Genomic DNA, 17,094 nt, shown 5'->3' with positions numbered 1-17,094 from the left:
TTTAGGATGTAAGGCTTTCTCATTTGAGCACTAATCTCATTACTGGCTCTATTTTACTTCTTTTTAGCCCTAACATTGTCATATACTTCTTATCTATGTTACCTTGTTTAAAACCTTTTATAAAAATTTTATGACAGTAGAAAGAAGGAAGAAAAAAGACAGAACAAAGGAAAATGTAGAAAAGTTTTCTTAAATTAACTGTTATGTCCCTTTATTTGCAATTTCCTTCAAAACATGCAATTAATCAAATATTTAATTCTGATTTATATTTTAGTTTTAAAAGGCTTTAGAAAATTTAGGGAAAAAACAAAAAAATGGTAATAAGATGTTGATTTACATGTTGCAAAATCTCAATTGCTAAAACATTTTTTAGTTAAGGAACATGTTTTAAATTTTTATTATTGAAACAATCAAATGTATAGATGAGTAGAGAAAATAGTATCATGAACACTCTTTTATATATCCATTGCCTAGATTTTAAAATTTTGCCATATTTGCTTCTTTAGTTTTCTTCTATTAAAAGTATTTTAGAGTCATTAACATACAAAACACATAAAGACTCTTCATTCTACACAAAGTCAGTATGAAAAGACATACAGACAAGCTTTATGTCAGACAGAAAACAGAGAAATTCATACTAAATAACGTATCAAAAACAATGGCTCTAACACACCCAGGAGATACACATGTATCTGTAGGAAGCAGAAGAGTTTTCTGTAGAGAAACCAGTTTCAGGAGATGATTAGGTAGACTTAGGTTTTGTTCTTATATCTGTCACTTGGCAAATGAGAGACCATCTTCAGGACATCTTATGTCATCCATCTTATATATTGGAGATGATGCGATTGCAAATATAGTCTCGTCATTACTGAAGACAACTGATTCATGCTGAAGGGGTATCTATGGACCCGATGTATTTACAAATCCATCAGAACCACCCATGGCAAGTACATTGTTGATGTTGTTAAAACGAATGGCATTGACTGGATAAATCTGCTCGGTATTCTTTTCTTTCAGCCTTGGATACTTGAAAACAAGCTTCAACTGTACCTCAGGGCTCAGCAGGAGGTATTCAACAGCCACTCTTCAAAAGAGCTAAATACATAATTCTGCTTATTTGAAAATGCTCAAAGCAGTGAGCCTGGTACTTCGGGTTGGACATCTAGCACTGTCACATGGAATCCATGTTCTGGGAGCCCACGTTAATACTTTACTGCCCATCTTGCTCACAGTCAGCCATCTTCAGACAGAGAGAAGGTTCTAGCACTGCAAGGAGTTCTGGGGTTCCACAGATTAACTGTCTGATCCCAATGCCCAGTGACCACCACCGTCATTTCTGGACAGAATTCACTGCATCTGATGGGGCATCATGTGTTCCAACAAGATTTTCTTGATCAGTGTTGGAATCATGCATTTTCAGTCGAGGGTTTAGTCCTCCACTCAAAGTGTGTTTTGGATCGTTGAATGCAGGGAGCGAGCTCCGCCCGTGGCAAAGGTCATGAGGAAGGAGGCTTGGCATATGCAAAGGCGGGTTCGAGCCTCAGGAGTCCCCTTGGAAATTCTCGAGCATCTACCCCCAAAACCAGAGTCTGCCTACTTTCTGCTTTGTGCTCTCACCTACACCTCTGACTTTACGGGGGGCTGTCCCCCACTACCTCTCTCTGAAAAAAGAGTTAGCTTACAGCTCCAGTTAACAATTCCTGGGTGTGACAGTGTTTCAACCTACAAACTCCTTTGGAAGTCCTCTAGCCTGCCTGAATAGGTTTTTCCGGCCACATGTGATTGTTCAGAGCCTCCCAACTGTGAGAGGCAGGAGATGTTCTAAACTGTCTAAACACAGATTCCTTTGAGTAGTTAAAAGATTGATTAGAAATTGTATTGGTGGAGGGTTTTTCCCTTATTGGGCCAATGTTTGCTGCTAAGTCTCCATACCCCTTACCTACTGTGTCCTTGGCAGTGTATTGATTGATATAATGGGTGTATAGAAATGGAAGTAGTAGCCTCAATGTTTGTAACCTTGGACCCTTGAGTTAATTCTTTTCTTGATTGAGCCCACCTCACCTTTGCCCTATAGGAATGCAACTCTATCCAATGCTTTTTGGAGGCTGGCGCCTGACTTTAGAATAATCACCTTTACAGAAAAATAAGTTGCTTAAAATGTTAACAGGCCTCCGGGCCAGAAGGTGATGTAAATCACCTAAACTTTTGCATATGATAAGTTTGCAGGAAGAAAGCCTGGCTTACTGCATGACTCTACCCCTTCCCCCTTTATCCTCTATGCATAACTTAAGGTATAAAAACTACTTTGGAAAATAAAGTGTGGGCCTTGTTCACCGAAACTTGGTCTCCTCATGTCATTCTTTCTCTTACCTTCTGGCTGAATTATTCAGCCTCTTTTCTTCACTGAATTTTCCTACTGAGCTATCCTTATTTCAGCCTCTTTTCTCCATTGAATTTCCTCACTGAGCTATCCTCATTCTATTACTTTTTATATCCTTAATTAACGTTTTATTAAGCAGTTGTTTCCTGATCCTCGCCATCTCTCCTTCGAATACCCTGGATCAGCTGGGGCTGGACCCCGGCAGGTGGCGCCCGAGACAGGCTATTCGAAGGTAAGCTCCCAGCAATTAGGGTCATCAGCCCTATTGCCCCCTCTTATCGGAACAGTCTGGGTTATCAGCCCTCTTGTTCCCCCTCGGAACAGTTTGGGTCATCAGCCCTACTGCTCCTCCCTCGGAACAATCTGGGTCACCAGCCCTATTGTTCTTCCAGTGTTCGGGACGGCTAGGACCCCACTCAGGGTGCCACGGACCCCCCTGTAGAATAGACAGGGCAAGAGGAGTGGGAAGTGTTGAAAGTGTTAAAGAGTTAGACTTAGAGAGAGAAAACGGTTTCTGAAGTTAAAAGGCCAAAGGAAAACCTGATCTTTTAAAAGCTAAAAGCTTTATCTTCTATTATACTTAATTTTCTGACATGGGTAACACTGAATCTAAGAATGGCAACTCTTTATACAAGTAATCTTGAAACTGTTAAAGAGGCTACTGTTAATTTAGATACTTGGGTGAAGGTAAAAAACAACTAAAAACTTATCCTATAAATATGATTAAAAATGTTCTGGACCCTCATCATGAGGCTGTGGGATAGCCTATGGGAGAGGCTATAGCAGTGGATGGTAGTGGGTCTCCACCTTCTGCGCAGATCATATTTTCTGCCCTTGACGAAGGAAAGGAGGGAGACTGTGCTCTACCTCCCGAGGAAGGAGAGGGCTTACAGGACGCAGCGGCCAGGCGCCCTGACGAGCCTCCTCCCCCTCTACACAAACCTTTAAAAATTTATCCAACAATTTCTGATTTAAGGCAACTACCCCACCTCCACTTGCATCTCCCAGGGCCTAGGAATCCCCCAGTTTACATCCAAAGCCTCCCAGAGCATTGCCTAAGGCTGGAAAAGATTTTTTAAAAAAATTCTTTTAAACAAAGGGGCTTTTAAAGAATACACAATATACAGAGCCCGCTCCTTGCAGAAAAACCCCTCAGGGGGGCCTCACCCAAGCAAAAAAAAAAAAAAGAGAGAGAGAAAAATAAAAAGAAAAAAGTGAAAAAGAAAAAAGGAAAGAAAAATAATCGTAATAGAAAAGGATTCTACAAATAAGAAGTGTTTCTCTTATGACCAAGCAGAACGGTAAGGGGATTTAGCAACAGTATTAACCCCTGACGTGCTGGTTGCTCCGATTCCAATGGGAGTGGCTGGCCCCCTACCTGAAGGCATTGTAGGACTTGTGCTAGGGCATAGCTCGCTTTCTTTTCAAGACACTTCGGTGGTGTATGATGTAGTAGATTCTGATTATATTGGAGAAATTAAAGTTTTGATCTCGCCGCCTACCAAAACTGTGCAAATTAATAAAGGTCAAAGAATAACACAGTTTTTGCTTTTACCTTATCAGAAAGGAAAAACCTTGACTTCTCAAGCTAAGAGCCACAGAACGTTTAGATCTAGTGATCTAGCCTTTTGGGTACAGGACATTACAGCTTCTAGGCCTTTAAATTTTTTTTTTTAATTCAAGAAAATAAAATGTCAGGGCTATTAGACACAGGAACAGACGTCTCTTAACATTTCCGGGAAAGACTGACCCAGCTCCTGGCCAACACATACTACTGAAAATGAGTTGGTGGGATTAGAGAAAGTGGTATGCAGGGTGGGAATGCTGTAGAGGAAAAGGTGAGGGAGAGTTTAAAACCTTGAAGAATAGTGAGTTCCCCATTGCTGGAAGTATTCAAGCAAAGATTAGATGGTTGCTTGTCATCTAAAAAGCTATAGACCAGATTTAGGTTACAAAACAATAACTGGAGAAGCTTATAAAGATGTTGTGCGACACCTCTTTACTTGCTTCTCATATTTAGGTCTGCCAAAAGTTTTAAAAACTGATAATGCCCCTTTGAAGCTGCGGAGAGATTGTTTACTAACTTTAAATGATTTCCAAAAATTATTAGGGGACATTAATTGGATATGCCACATTTAAAACTGACTACTGCAGATTTAAAGCCTTTATTTGATTGCTTTAAAAGCGATCCTAATTCCAGTTCTAAGAGAAAGTTGACTAATGAGACAGAGTTGGCTCTTGTTAAAGTAGATGAGACTTTAAATGATCAGTTAATTAGGATTAATATTACCAAAAGATGAGATTAAATTATTCTTGCCATAAAACATACACCTACAGGGTGCTTGTGACAAAAAGGCCCATTGGTTCCATCTACCAGTGACCCCAAGAAAAATAGTTTTATCTTATCCCAGCTTGGTGGCACAATTAATTATAAAAGGAGGAAAAAAGAAGTGTGGAACTTTTTAGAAAAGAAGTAGCAAATATAATAATTTCACTCAATAAGGATCAACTGCAAGTCTTTTACAAAATAGTGATAATTGGCAAGTTGCCCTGATAGATTTCAGGGGTCAAATTTTGTTTCATTTGCCCTCAAGCCCCCACAGTAGTTAAAAGTTCAAAAATGTTAGATTGGCAGTTTGAGGATACCTGTGGAACTTTCCAACCCTATGTAGTTCCTACCCTCCCCTTTACCCTATGGGGGAGGGACGTGCTGTCTCAAATAGGAGATACTCAGAGAAGGGTTTTCTCAATTTCTTAGTTATCAACAGGAGGTACAATTAACAATACTTTATATATTGTTATAAATACATAATATAAATATATTTGCCTAATTACAGTTTGCCTAATTAGGTATGGGTATAAATAAAACATAACAAAGGTATACCTAATTCTATTTATAGATCTATACTTAATTAATTTGTATACAAATTAATATGTATACTATATATGCATATTATATATATACTCTATAATTAAATATATATTGCAGTAATATAATTGTGTGGCTGATATTAATTGGCATGGATTGATGTGCTGTGATGATATATGTTCTATATACTGTATGATTATATTATATATGAGTGACATGTATTATTACAGTACGTTGGTTTGTGTTGGTTGGTATTAGCTGTGTACATGTTGTATTGCTGTAATATATATTAATTAATGTATTAGTTGTAAAGATTAATTCAAGTATATTGATTATGTCAATAAGTTTATACTTGTTGCCATATATAAATACAAATATAAATACATTTTGCATTTAGGTATATCTGTATATCAAAATGAGATAAGGAGGTTATACATTTATTATTTAAATTTATACAGAGACCTAAACTAAACATTAGATCTAAATTAACATATCTCTAAATTTATGTTGTTAAAATGTAAATTTAAAAACATTTTAAAAAATTAATTTGACAACTGCTTGACAATTCCTTTGCCATAAAACCCCCATAGGTGTAATTGGGGTGGCCAGACAAAAAATTGGTTTTATGGCAAAATGGCCCCCTAGAGTGGGTCCATCTTCCCGCTCAAACTAAAAAAGTAGTGGCTTCTTATCCAGGATTGACAGCTACTTTGATATTAAAGGAAAAAAGCGGAGCATTGAATTATTTGGTAAAGAGACATCAGAAATTGTAATTCCATATAATAAGGAACAACTTGATGCTCTTCTAGTGTTTGAAAATTGGCAGATTGCTACAGGAAACTATTCTGGTCAAATTTTTGCATCATTTACCTTCACATGTTTTGCTGAATTTTATATCCAGACATCCAGTTATTTTTCCTGTCACATGTAAACAATCTCCTATTCCAAATGCTCATATGGTTTTTACTGACGGGTCAGCAAACGGTAAAGCCTCCATAGTTACTAAAAATCACCAAAAGGTTTTAGAAACACAGGAAACTTCAGCTCAAAGAGCTGAAATAACAGCAGTCATAGAGGCTTTTGCTATGTTTGCAGATGAGGAATTTAACCTTTATTTGGATTCTCAGTATATTGTCAGGTTGTTTCCACATATTGAAACTGTGGTTTTGCCTGAAAATAAAACTACCATATTTCATTTGTTAACTAAATTACAGCAACAAATTTGGAAAAGAAATAAATATTTTTAATTGGACACATTTGGGCTCATTCCAGATTGCCCGGCCCTTAAAATGCCTTTAATGATTTGGCTGACTTGTTAACCAGAAATACAGTGGTACTGTGATTGAGGAGGCCAAAGCCTCTCACTTACTTCATCATCAATATGCTACTGCTTTAAGATATCAATTCCAGATTCCCAGAGAGACTGCCCGAGAGATAGTGTATTCTTGCCTACACTGCCCCACTGTTTATGATAGTCTACCTATGGGAGTTAATCCTCACGGTCTCAAACCTAATGTACTCTGGCAAATGGATGTAACTCATGTCTCTTCATTTGGAAAACGGTCCTTTGTTCATGTAACTGTAGATACCTTTTCTCACGTTATTATTGCAAGTGCTCGTACCGGAGAGGCGGTTAAAGATGTGATACAACATCTCTTTACTTGTTTTTCATATTTGGGCCTGCCAAAAGCTTTGAAAACTGACAATACTCCTGCTTACACTTCTAAGTCTTTTCAGGAATTTTGTATTAAGTTTCAAATTAAACATAATACTGTCATCCCTTATAATCCCCAGGGACAGGCCATTGTTGAAAGAGCGCATCAAACATTAAAAATCCAAATTCAAAAACTAAAAGAAGGGGAGTTTAAGTATAGTTCTCCCCATCAAATCTTTCAACATGGTCTTTTCATAATAAATATTTTAAATACAGATTTCAGCCGGAACTACTGCAATGCTTCGCCATTGGTGCCCAGAGCAATTGAATGCAAAACCATTAGTCAAATGGAAGGACCTCCTCTCAGGACAATGGAAGGGTCCTGACCCATTATTAACTAGCGGTGGAGGATGTGCTTGTATTTTTCCACAGGATGCAGATTCTCCAATTTAGATCCGGGACAGGCTGATTCGCCATGTTGCAGACCCCCAGACATCCAGTTCCCCCATTGCTTCGATCACAAAAGAGGAGCCTGCAGGAAGGGGAGGCAAGATAAACATCGAGATCCCAGTGAGACTGATGAGGCTGTTGCAGCGCAAACTCCAACCAGAAAATAATTCTATTTATTCTGTTTTGGCTTGTCTACCCTCTCCTTAAGTTTTTCTCTTTACCAAAGATTCTGGAAAACTTAATGTACATATGACTTTCACTGGTGGACCTAATATAGTAACTTGTGAACAATGTGTGCTTTCATCTTGTTTGACCCCTCAATATAATGTTTGCTCTTTTGTGGTGTTACAACGCCCACCCTATCTCATGATACCTGTGACAGTGACTAGCCACTGGTATGACAATTACGGCCTTGCCGTGTTACAAGTACAAGATTTAATGCAACAATGGCGATTTGTGGGCTTACTTATTTTAGGAATATCAGCTTTGATAGCAGCAATTACTTCTGTTACTGCAGCAGCAATATCATTGACTCAACAAGTGCATACTGCCCAATATGTTGATACCATGTCTAAAAATGTTTCTCTAACTCTAGCAACACAGGAATCTATAGATAGGAAATTAGAGATGAGAGTAGATGCCTTGGAAGAGGCAATAATGCATATTGGGACAGAGTTACAGGCTTTAAAAGTGAAAATGACTCTGTCATGCCACGCTGATTACCGATGGATATGCGTGACATCTTTAAAGGTAAACGAGACAGATTATGAATGGGAAAAAATCAAAAATCATATCTCAGGTGTTTGGAACAGCTCTGACATTGGCCTGGACTTAGGGAAACTTCATAATCAAATACAGACCCTGGAACACTCTCGACTGGATTTTACCACCACTGGACCAGCTAATGACTTTTTTCACACTTTCTCTAACTTCATTTCAGGAAAAAACATTCTGTCTAATATCCTTGGATACATCGCTGCTGGTGCTTTAATTTTGCTTCTCATAATCATTCTTCCTTGTATTGTCAGGATTCTTCGGCAGAACATTCAGAAGCTCGCGACTGAGCTGCATCTGGCTGTTTTAAGAAATAAAAAAGGGGGAGATGCGGGGAGCTAGCTCCACCCGTGGCAAAGGTCATGAGGAAGGAGGCTTGGCATATGCAAAGGCAGGATTGAGCCTCAGGAGTCCCCTTGGAAATTCTCGAGCATCTACCCCCAAAACCAGAGTCTGCCTACTTTCTGCTTTGTGCTCTCACCTACACCTCTGACTTTACGGGGGCTGTCCCCCACTACCTCTCTCTGAAAAAAGAGTTAGCTTACAGCTCCAGTTAACAATTCCTGGGTGTGACAGTGTTTCAACCTACAAACTCCTTTGGAAGTCCTCTAGCCTGCCTGAATAGGTTTTTCCGGCCACATGTGATTGTTTAGAGCCTCCCAACTGTGAGAGGCAGGAGATGTTCTAAACTGTCTAAACACAGATTCCTTTGAGTAGTTAAAAGATTGATTAGAAATTGTATTGGTGGAGGGTTTTTCCCTTATTGGGCCAATGTTTGCTGCTAAGTCTCCATACCCCCTTACCTACTGTGTCCTTGGCAGTGTATTGATTGATATAATGGGTGTATAGAAATGGAAGTAGTAGCCTCAATGTTTGTAACCTTGGACCCTTGAGTTAATTCTTTTCTTGATTGAGCCCACCTCACCTTTGCCCTATAGGAATGCAACTCTATCCAATGCTTTTTGGAGGCTGGCGCCTGACTTTAGAATAATCACCTTTACAGAAAAATAAGTTGCTTAAAATGTTAACAGGCCTCCGGGCCAGAAGGTGATGTAAATCACCTAAACTTTTGCATATGATAAGTTTGCAGGAAGAAAGCCTGGCTTACTGCATGACTCTACCCTTTCCCCCTTTATCCTCTATGCATAACTTAAGGTATAAAAACTACTTTGGAAAATAAAGTGCGGGCCTTGTTCACCAAAACTTGGTCTCCCCATGTCGTTCTTTCTCTTACCTTCTGGCGAATTATTCAGCCTCTTTTCTTCACTTGAGCTATCCTTATTTCCCACTGAATTTCCTCACTGAGCTATCCTCATTCTATTACTTTTTATATCCTTAATTAACGTTTAATCAAGCAGTTGTTTCCTGATCCTCGCCGATGCCGTCTCTCCTTCGAATACCCTGGATCAGCTGGGGCTGGACCCTGGCAGTTGAACACACATCCCAGACAGCCCTGGATGCTGGTACTTGAGCCGAACAACCAGAACATCGCAGAGATGCATCGCTGAATTCCGGGAGGAGACGAGCAGAAGCTGGTCCTGGGACTGAACTTCACCAAGGAGACATCATCCTTAGCGGGTGGTTCAGACTGAACTCATGGGCTTCTCTCAGAAGTGACTTCACCGCCATCTCCTCCTGACTTCCCTCAGACGTTACAGTTTTCACCTTTTAGCGTGCATCTCTGAAATGCAAACATCCGTTTCTACAAAATCACGATAACATTTTCACACCTATTAAAATTTACAATAATCTCCTAGTGTCACACTAAAACTAATGTCACCAAACGTGTGTATGTGTATCCGTGTGTTAGTCGCTCAGTCATGTCTGACTCTTTCTGACCCCATGGACTGTAGCCTGCCAGACTCCTGTGTCCATGGAATGCTCCAGACAAGAATACTGGAGTAGGTTGCCATTCCCTTCTCCAGGGGATCTTCCTGACCCAGGGATCGAACCCAGGTCTCCTGCATTGCAGACAGTTTCTTTATCTTCTGAGCCACCAGGGACATCCATATAGACTCTATATTCAAATTACCGAGTTATCCAAATACCTTTTATAACTGCCCCAAATTCTTAATATTAGTCTATATGAGGTAAGCTACTCAAAGTTCCTCTTCACTTCCATTTAACCATTTTGTTCTCCTCTAAATGCCAATATATCTGGGTATCTCTAAATGGTTAAGAAAAACAAAATGATGAAATTGATTGTATTGTGGTCCCATTCAACAATAAGAATTAGCTCAAGACTCTTTAAGTCATTAATAAAAATTATCCTCTAGGAAAATTTCAATTTTCAATATTACTACAAAATAAGATGTCATTTATTACGAATTTTCCAAAGGTTCTAAATATTAATTAAAATCGATATGCATTGGCTTTTAAATATAGGCTAAATGTACCAAAAACCTTACTTATGTATAGCATTTTTAACTTTGGAAATAAAGAGAAACTTCTCTGTCAGTTTTTTTAACACTGCTAAATATTGTCAGCCCTTTAACATTTGATAATGCTCTCTGACTCCCTTTTAAAAAACCAGATTCGATCATAATAACTCATACTGTTCCTTGTATATTTTCTGTTCCTATTGAACATAGTCATACTCTTCATGCATTTTAAAAATGTTAGATATAAATTTTGTTTTAAAAATTTCTTTGAGGAACATTATCTCATAAGCGTTGCCTAATTTTATAAAGCAGCTGTAGATCAGGGATCTGGCCTGTGTTGTTTTATTTTTAAAAGCAAATTTCCAGTAAATGCAGTTTTCAGTTTACACTTATGAAGTAAAAATGTCAAGATGACTCAAAAACAATACGTTAAATTGCAAGTGAACTTTACAGATTTGATTTGGTAAAGATAGCACGAGATTCAGTGAGGCCAGACCCTGCATCTACAATACAACAGGCCTGAGTGAGCAGTCAGAGATCATTCAGGAAGATAACGTCAAAAGGCCAGACCCACACCGCTTATGCAAATACCTTCGGGGCGAATTAACCTAATAGGATGAAACATTTGCCTCAGAAAAAAAAAAAAAAAAGATGTCAAAGCATGTGGGGAATGTTACTAAAGTTGTCTCATCTAATGAGAAATTCAGAGAGGAAAAAAACAATGGAAAAGCACACACTTCAAGGTAGAACTCAGAATAAAAAAAAAATCCCTGCACACAAGTCTCATCACCTACTTCCGCCACTGGATGGCTGTGCTTCCTTCCAGTGAGGTGAACAGAAGTGTCTAAACATAAAGACTGAAATTATCTCAAGCAGCACCTTTGATCTTGATGTTGATTGCACATGAACATCTCCTCATTCAAAGACCTTTGGGGAAAGGGATTGAACTATAGAATTCTATAGTTGTCCAGAAGAAATAGGTTAAATGAAATTGTGGATTTAGCAGAAAAGTTGGAGGACTGAAAGAGAACCTTGGGAAAATGGTCCAGATTTTGAAACTGCAATACAATGTGAAGTGTCTTTTAGCCAACAATTGGCATTGCATATTCTTTTTTTTTTTAATTTATTTTTTATTGTGGTGAAAGTTTCATAATGCTTTATACTAAAGAATCTGCCTGCAATGCAGAAGTCCCCGGTTTGATTCCTGGGAAAATCCTCTGGAGAAGGAATAGGCTGTCCACTCCAGTATTCTTGGACTTGCCCGATGACTCAGCTGGTAAAGAATCTGCCTGCAATGTGTGAGACCTGGGTTTGATCCCTGGGTTGGGAAGATCCCCTACAGGTGGGAAAGGCTACCCATTCCATTAGTCTGGCCTGGAGAATCCCATGGACTGTATAGTCAATGGGGTTGCAAAGAGTCAGACACGATTGAGTGACTTTCACTCACTCACTCCCTCAACCGTATTTAACTGCACAGTTCAGTGGAACTGCGTATATCCACACTGTGGTGCAGCTCTCACCATCATTCATCTCCTGAATTTTTCATTTCCTAAACTGAAACTCTGTTCCCATTCAACATTAACTCCCCATTCTGTTTTTTTTTTTTAATTTATTGATTTTAATTGAAGGCTAATTACTTCACAATCTTGTGGTGGTTTTTGCCATACGTTGACATGAATCATATGTCCCCCTGTCCTGAACCCCTCTCCCACCTCCCTCCCCATCCCATCCCTCTGGGTTGTCCCAGTGCACTGGCTTTGAGTGTCCTGCATCATGTATCGATCTTGGACTCGTCATCAGTTTCACACATGGTAACATACAGGTTTCAATGCTATTCTCTCAAATCATCCCACCCTTGCCTTCTCCCACAGAGTCCGAAAGTTTGTTCTTTAAATCTGTGTCTCTTTTGCTGTCTTGCATATAGGATCGTCGCTACCATCTTTCTAAATTCCATATATACATGACAATACACAGTATTGGTGTTTTTCTTTCTAACTTACTTCATTAGAAACAAACGCCATTCTGTTTCAACTCACAAGAGATTCATGGCTGAGAAAGGGTTGCCATTAAAATCAGCCAACTACTCCCAAAGGATGGTTAACTCTCACCTATCCTTTCATATCATAAGAAAAGCAGAGGCAGGGACATCACTACAGAATTTGGGTGAAGAAATGATAGGCTGTTTCTAATTTTTAGAACCTATGACCTTAGATTTTTACAGCACTATTGTCTAAATTCCAAGATAAGCAGAAGCATTTTTGAAGTGAATGGAATGAAGACCTCTGAAAATTTTCTCCTTCATAAAAACGAAGAGGACACTGATCAAAATTACGAACTTTTTCAATACTCTGGAAATTGGGCTAAATACTTGCAACAACTCAAGGAGTATTTATTCAGGAAAAACAGCACAATCTTGGTAAGAACACTGAACTGTGTGGCATTTTTAACTTACCTACTCCCGTCTCCTTCTTGCCAGTTCTGTCGTAGCTTGAACATCAGCAGCCTTTGCAATCACACTAGCAATGAAGATCAATAGCCTAACAGTCCCTGGAGAAGTCAAAGTGGGTTTTGTCAAAGAGTAATGGATGTGAGTCTCAGTGAACTCCGGGAGTTGGTGATGGACAGGGAGGCCTGGTGTGCTGCGATTCATGGGGTCACAAGGAGTTGGACACGACTGAGCGACTGATCTGATCTGAAACAGAGCTGGACAGTAAAGTGGTAACAGAAAATTTTATTCAGAAAAGCTATTAGCATAGGGGAGAAGAGACCTCACTGGAGAACTAGGCTCAACGCTGAATATAATAACGAATACTCACAATTTATAGTCAAGGAACAGTGTAGGATTCAGTGGGTGGAAAATTACTAGAGGAAACATCATAGTTATGAGGGGAAACTGGCTAGATTGGCCTATTGAGATTCTTAGTTAAGACAGGCCAGAAGACCAAACATTACCTGGGGGGTGGTGGAGGAGGAGGAACCTGATTAGGTACCAACAGTGATCGAATATCGAGAGTGGAGGAATACGGGTAAACTGCCTTAGCAGAAGTCTTGCTAAATTTGGACTATGCAGAGACAAAAACGGAAGCCCAAAAGTCAGTCTATTTGAGAAGAGCAGTGGGGGGAGCCTGAGTAGAATTTAGGCAAGGAGAGAATCTTTGTCCATTTAGAGTTCGACAAAGCCCAATTTGACCTGACTGGCAGCTAACTCCCTGCCAGGGAAAAAGCCCATCTACAAGGCATACCTTTATATTGCCTCATTCAGAGTACACTTTACTCTAACCCTAGTGTTAGTGGCTCAGTCGTGTCTGACTCTCAGTGACCATATAGACAATAGACCACCAGGCTTCTCTGTTCATGTAATTCTCCAGGCAAGAATACTGGAGTGGATTGCCATTCCATTCTCCAGGGGATCTTCCTGACCCAGGGATCGAACCTGGGTCTCCTGCACTGCAGGCAGATTCGTTACCAACTGAGCCACTAGGGAAGCTCAACCCTAACCCTAGCCCTAACCCTAACCACTGTCTAACCCTTTGCTTCAATTAGGGACCCCACTGAAGGACCATGCTAGTTCTGTCCATAAGACTAGCTGAGATTTGTATTGGAAAACCCACTCCTTTTCTTTCTACCGTCTCCTGCTTCCCTGGCTCATTTATATGTTTCCTGAGATCTCCCATTCCAAATTTTTCATACAGATCAGTATTTGAGTCTAATTTCCAATGATCTCAATTTAATTTGGAAGTATTAATGCCAGAAAGACAAGGAGTACTTGAAACAGTGAAATTATTAAGAAGGAAAGAGGGAATTAAACTAAAAGCACTAGTCAAATATTGATTTAAAGAGGGACATTTTCTCCACTTTTTTTTTTATAAGATCTATTTGATGTGGACCATTTTTTAAAGGTCCTTGTTGAATTTTTATAGTACTGCTTCTGTATTATGTTTTGTTTTTTTGGCCATGAAGCATATGAGATCTTAGTTTCCTGACCAGGGGTGGAACCTGCAACCTCTGCCTTGAGAGATGAAATCTTAACCACTGGACACCATGGAAGTACCTTCATTTTGGTAAGCAGGGTGGAGGGCATAGGGACAGGTGGGATATGATAACTGAGAGTTATCATAAGGCCATGTAAAATGAAGAATGGTTCCTCTAAGAAAATTAGGTAAGCAAAAAGGGACACATATGTTAGCCAAGCAAGTGAAACACTTGTCCAGTACAGGTGGAACTCAAGACCACAAAATAAATCTCAGAAAGAGCTGGAAACCAGAGGACTAGAGAGCTGTGGGGAAAACAGGAAGGATTCCCGTTTTCTCTTGTCTTCCCACTTCAGTCATGTTTCTCTGGTAGTCTGCTTTCCTTTTTCTCCTTCCACTTTGTTTATTCACCCTGGTCAGATTTACACAGGCTTCCCAGGTGGCGCTAGTGGTAAAGAACCCGCCTGCCAATGCAAGAGACACAGGAGATGTGGGTTCAATCTCTGGGTTAGGAAGATCCCCTGGAGAAGGTAATGGCAACCCACTCTAGTGTTCTTGCCTGAAGAATCCCATGGACAGAGGAGCCTGGCAGGCTATAGTCCTTGGGGTCACATAGAATCAGACACGACTGAATAACCAACACTAACAGATTTATACTATCCACTTCATCTTTTACTTCTCCATGACCTCTGATTCTAGGTCCTGCAATTTATTTTTAATCCCTGTTTAATACCTATTTTGCTGTAGGACACCAGGCTTTTCTGCTTGAGCATTTGCAGAACGTGACCTGTATCTGAGTTCAGAGATTTGGGTTTATTTTCCCAGTACAGTATACATTGTACAGTGTGCAGTGAGAATTTTAACTTTCACTCACTTCCTCTCTGACTGTAAATTCAAATCCCAGCTCATCTCACTAGTTAAATGATGACTGAGGAACCTCTAGGTCAAGAGCACATTTTTAGTTCAGTGGAGATGTAAGTGGGCTTGGATTTGGGAAAGGGGCTTGTTTTTATGGACTTCCCTGATGGCTCAGAGGGTAAAGTGTCTGGTCTGCAATGCAGAATACCCAAGTTTGATCCCTGGGTCCGGAAGATCCCCTGGAGAAGGAAATGGCCACCCACTCCAGTACTATTGCCTGGAAAATCCCAGGGATGGAGGAGCCTGGTAAGCTACAGTCCATGGTGTCGCAAAAAGTCGGACACAACTGAGCAACTTCACTTTCACTTTCTTGTTTTTATGCTGTCTAGTCAGTGGAGGCTTTAGTTTAATAATCATCAGGTCTTTGAGGAAGTAAATTACAACATAAAATTTTATAATAGCTAGGATTACTTTTCTAGGGCAAACGATTGTCTAATCCTCAAAGAGTATTTATATGGCCAAAGTCCACTCCAGAAAAGTAAATTTCAAGGCCATTTTAGCCATTTTTATATCTTTATTTTGCAAAAGATCTGATCCATTGTGCATTTTTTACTAAGGTATTATTTTTCTAAATTAAACAGTAGAACATTCAATCCATACTAAAGCTCTTACTCACAGTTCATAATTTGTCTTTTAATAGGGTTTAAGAGCATCCTCTACTCAGGTAATGTTTAATCTTTTTTTAATTTTCTTAAAAAAAGGTTTTCAGAGATTTCCACCTCCAGTCAAAATAGATAAAAGGCATAAGATTAATCTTCTGACAACAAACAAGCTATAAAATTGAGCATACTTGGCTACAGGCAGTTTTTAAACATATGAGGGAAGCCTGACAATCACTCCTATTTTTTTTGGAAGATGTATTGCAGAGCAGGAAGAAGGAATGCTAAGCACAGCACACTGGTCTCACCAAGTTGAGGAGAGAGTTCATGGTTCAGGGGTGTCAAGGCAACTACAGGGCTCGGCACAGTTATTACACAGTAGGAACAAACTAGGTCAGAGATCTTTCTGACTTCAGGGTGGATGTGTGTGAGCTCAGCTGTTCAGTCTTGGCCAGCTCTTTGTGATCCCATGGACTATAGCCCACCACGTTCCTCTGTCCATGGGGCTTTCCAGGCAAGAATACTGGAGTGGGTTGCCATTTCCTCTTCCAGGGGATCTTCTCGACACAGAGATTAAACCCCCATCTCCTGCAGCTCCTGCATTGTCAGGAGGATTCTTTAGTGCTGCGCCACCAGGGAAGCCATAAATGCTGACTAGGCTAGCAAATAAACAAGTCATAGTATATGCATTCAATGGAATATTATTCATCTATTAAATAACGAATCCCTAAAAAAAGTAAAAAAAAAATTAAAAATGAATCTTTGAAATATACAACAACATGGATAAATTTCAAATACTTACCTTGAAAGAAAGAAACCAGAGGCAAAATAGCACCTATTGTCTGATTTCATTTGTAGAGAACTTGGAGACAAATAAACCTAATCCATAATGATAGGAAGTACATCTAAGTATGTTTAAGTGTTGGTTGCTCAGTCATGTCTGACTCATTATGATCCCATAGACTGTAGCCCACCAGGCTTTTCTGTTCATGGGATTTTCCAGGCAAAATACTGGAGTGGGTTGCCATTCCCTTCTCCAGGGGATCTTTCCAACACAGGGCTAGAATCCAGGTCTCCTGCATTGCAGGCTGATGCTTT

General features: G+C 39.6%; 1 pseudogene; it reads right to left on the bottom strand.

Annotated features, from left to right (window-relative positions):
• Window positions 1-742: 742 nt before the first annotated feature.
• LOC138989153 (mitotic checkpoint protein BUB3-like) lies at window positions 743-14,565 on the bottom strand (annotated as a pseudogene).
• Window positions 14,566-17,094: the final 2,529 nt, after the last annotated feature.

This window comes from Bos mutus, chromosome 9 (genome assembly GCF_027580195.1).
Source record: "Bos mutus isolate GX-2022 chromosome 9, NWIPB_WYAK_1.1, whole genome shotgun sequence".
NCBI classification, from domain to species: domain Eukaryota; kingdom Metazoa; phylum Chordata; class Mammalia; order Artiodactyla; family Bovidae; genus Bos; species Bos mutus.
The sequence above is the reverse complement of the archived record's forward strand: the minus strand, read 5'-3'. Positions and strand labels throughout refer to the sequence as shown.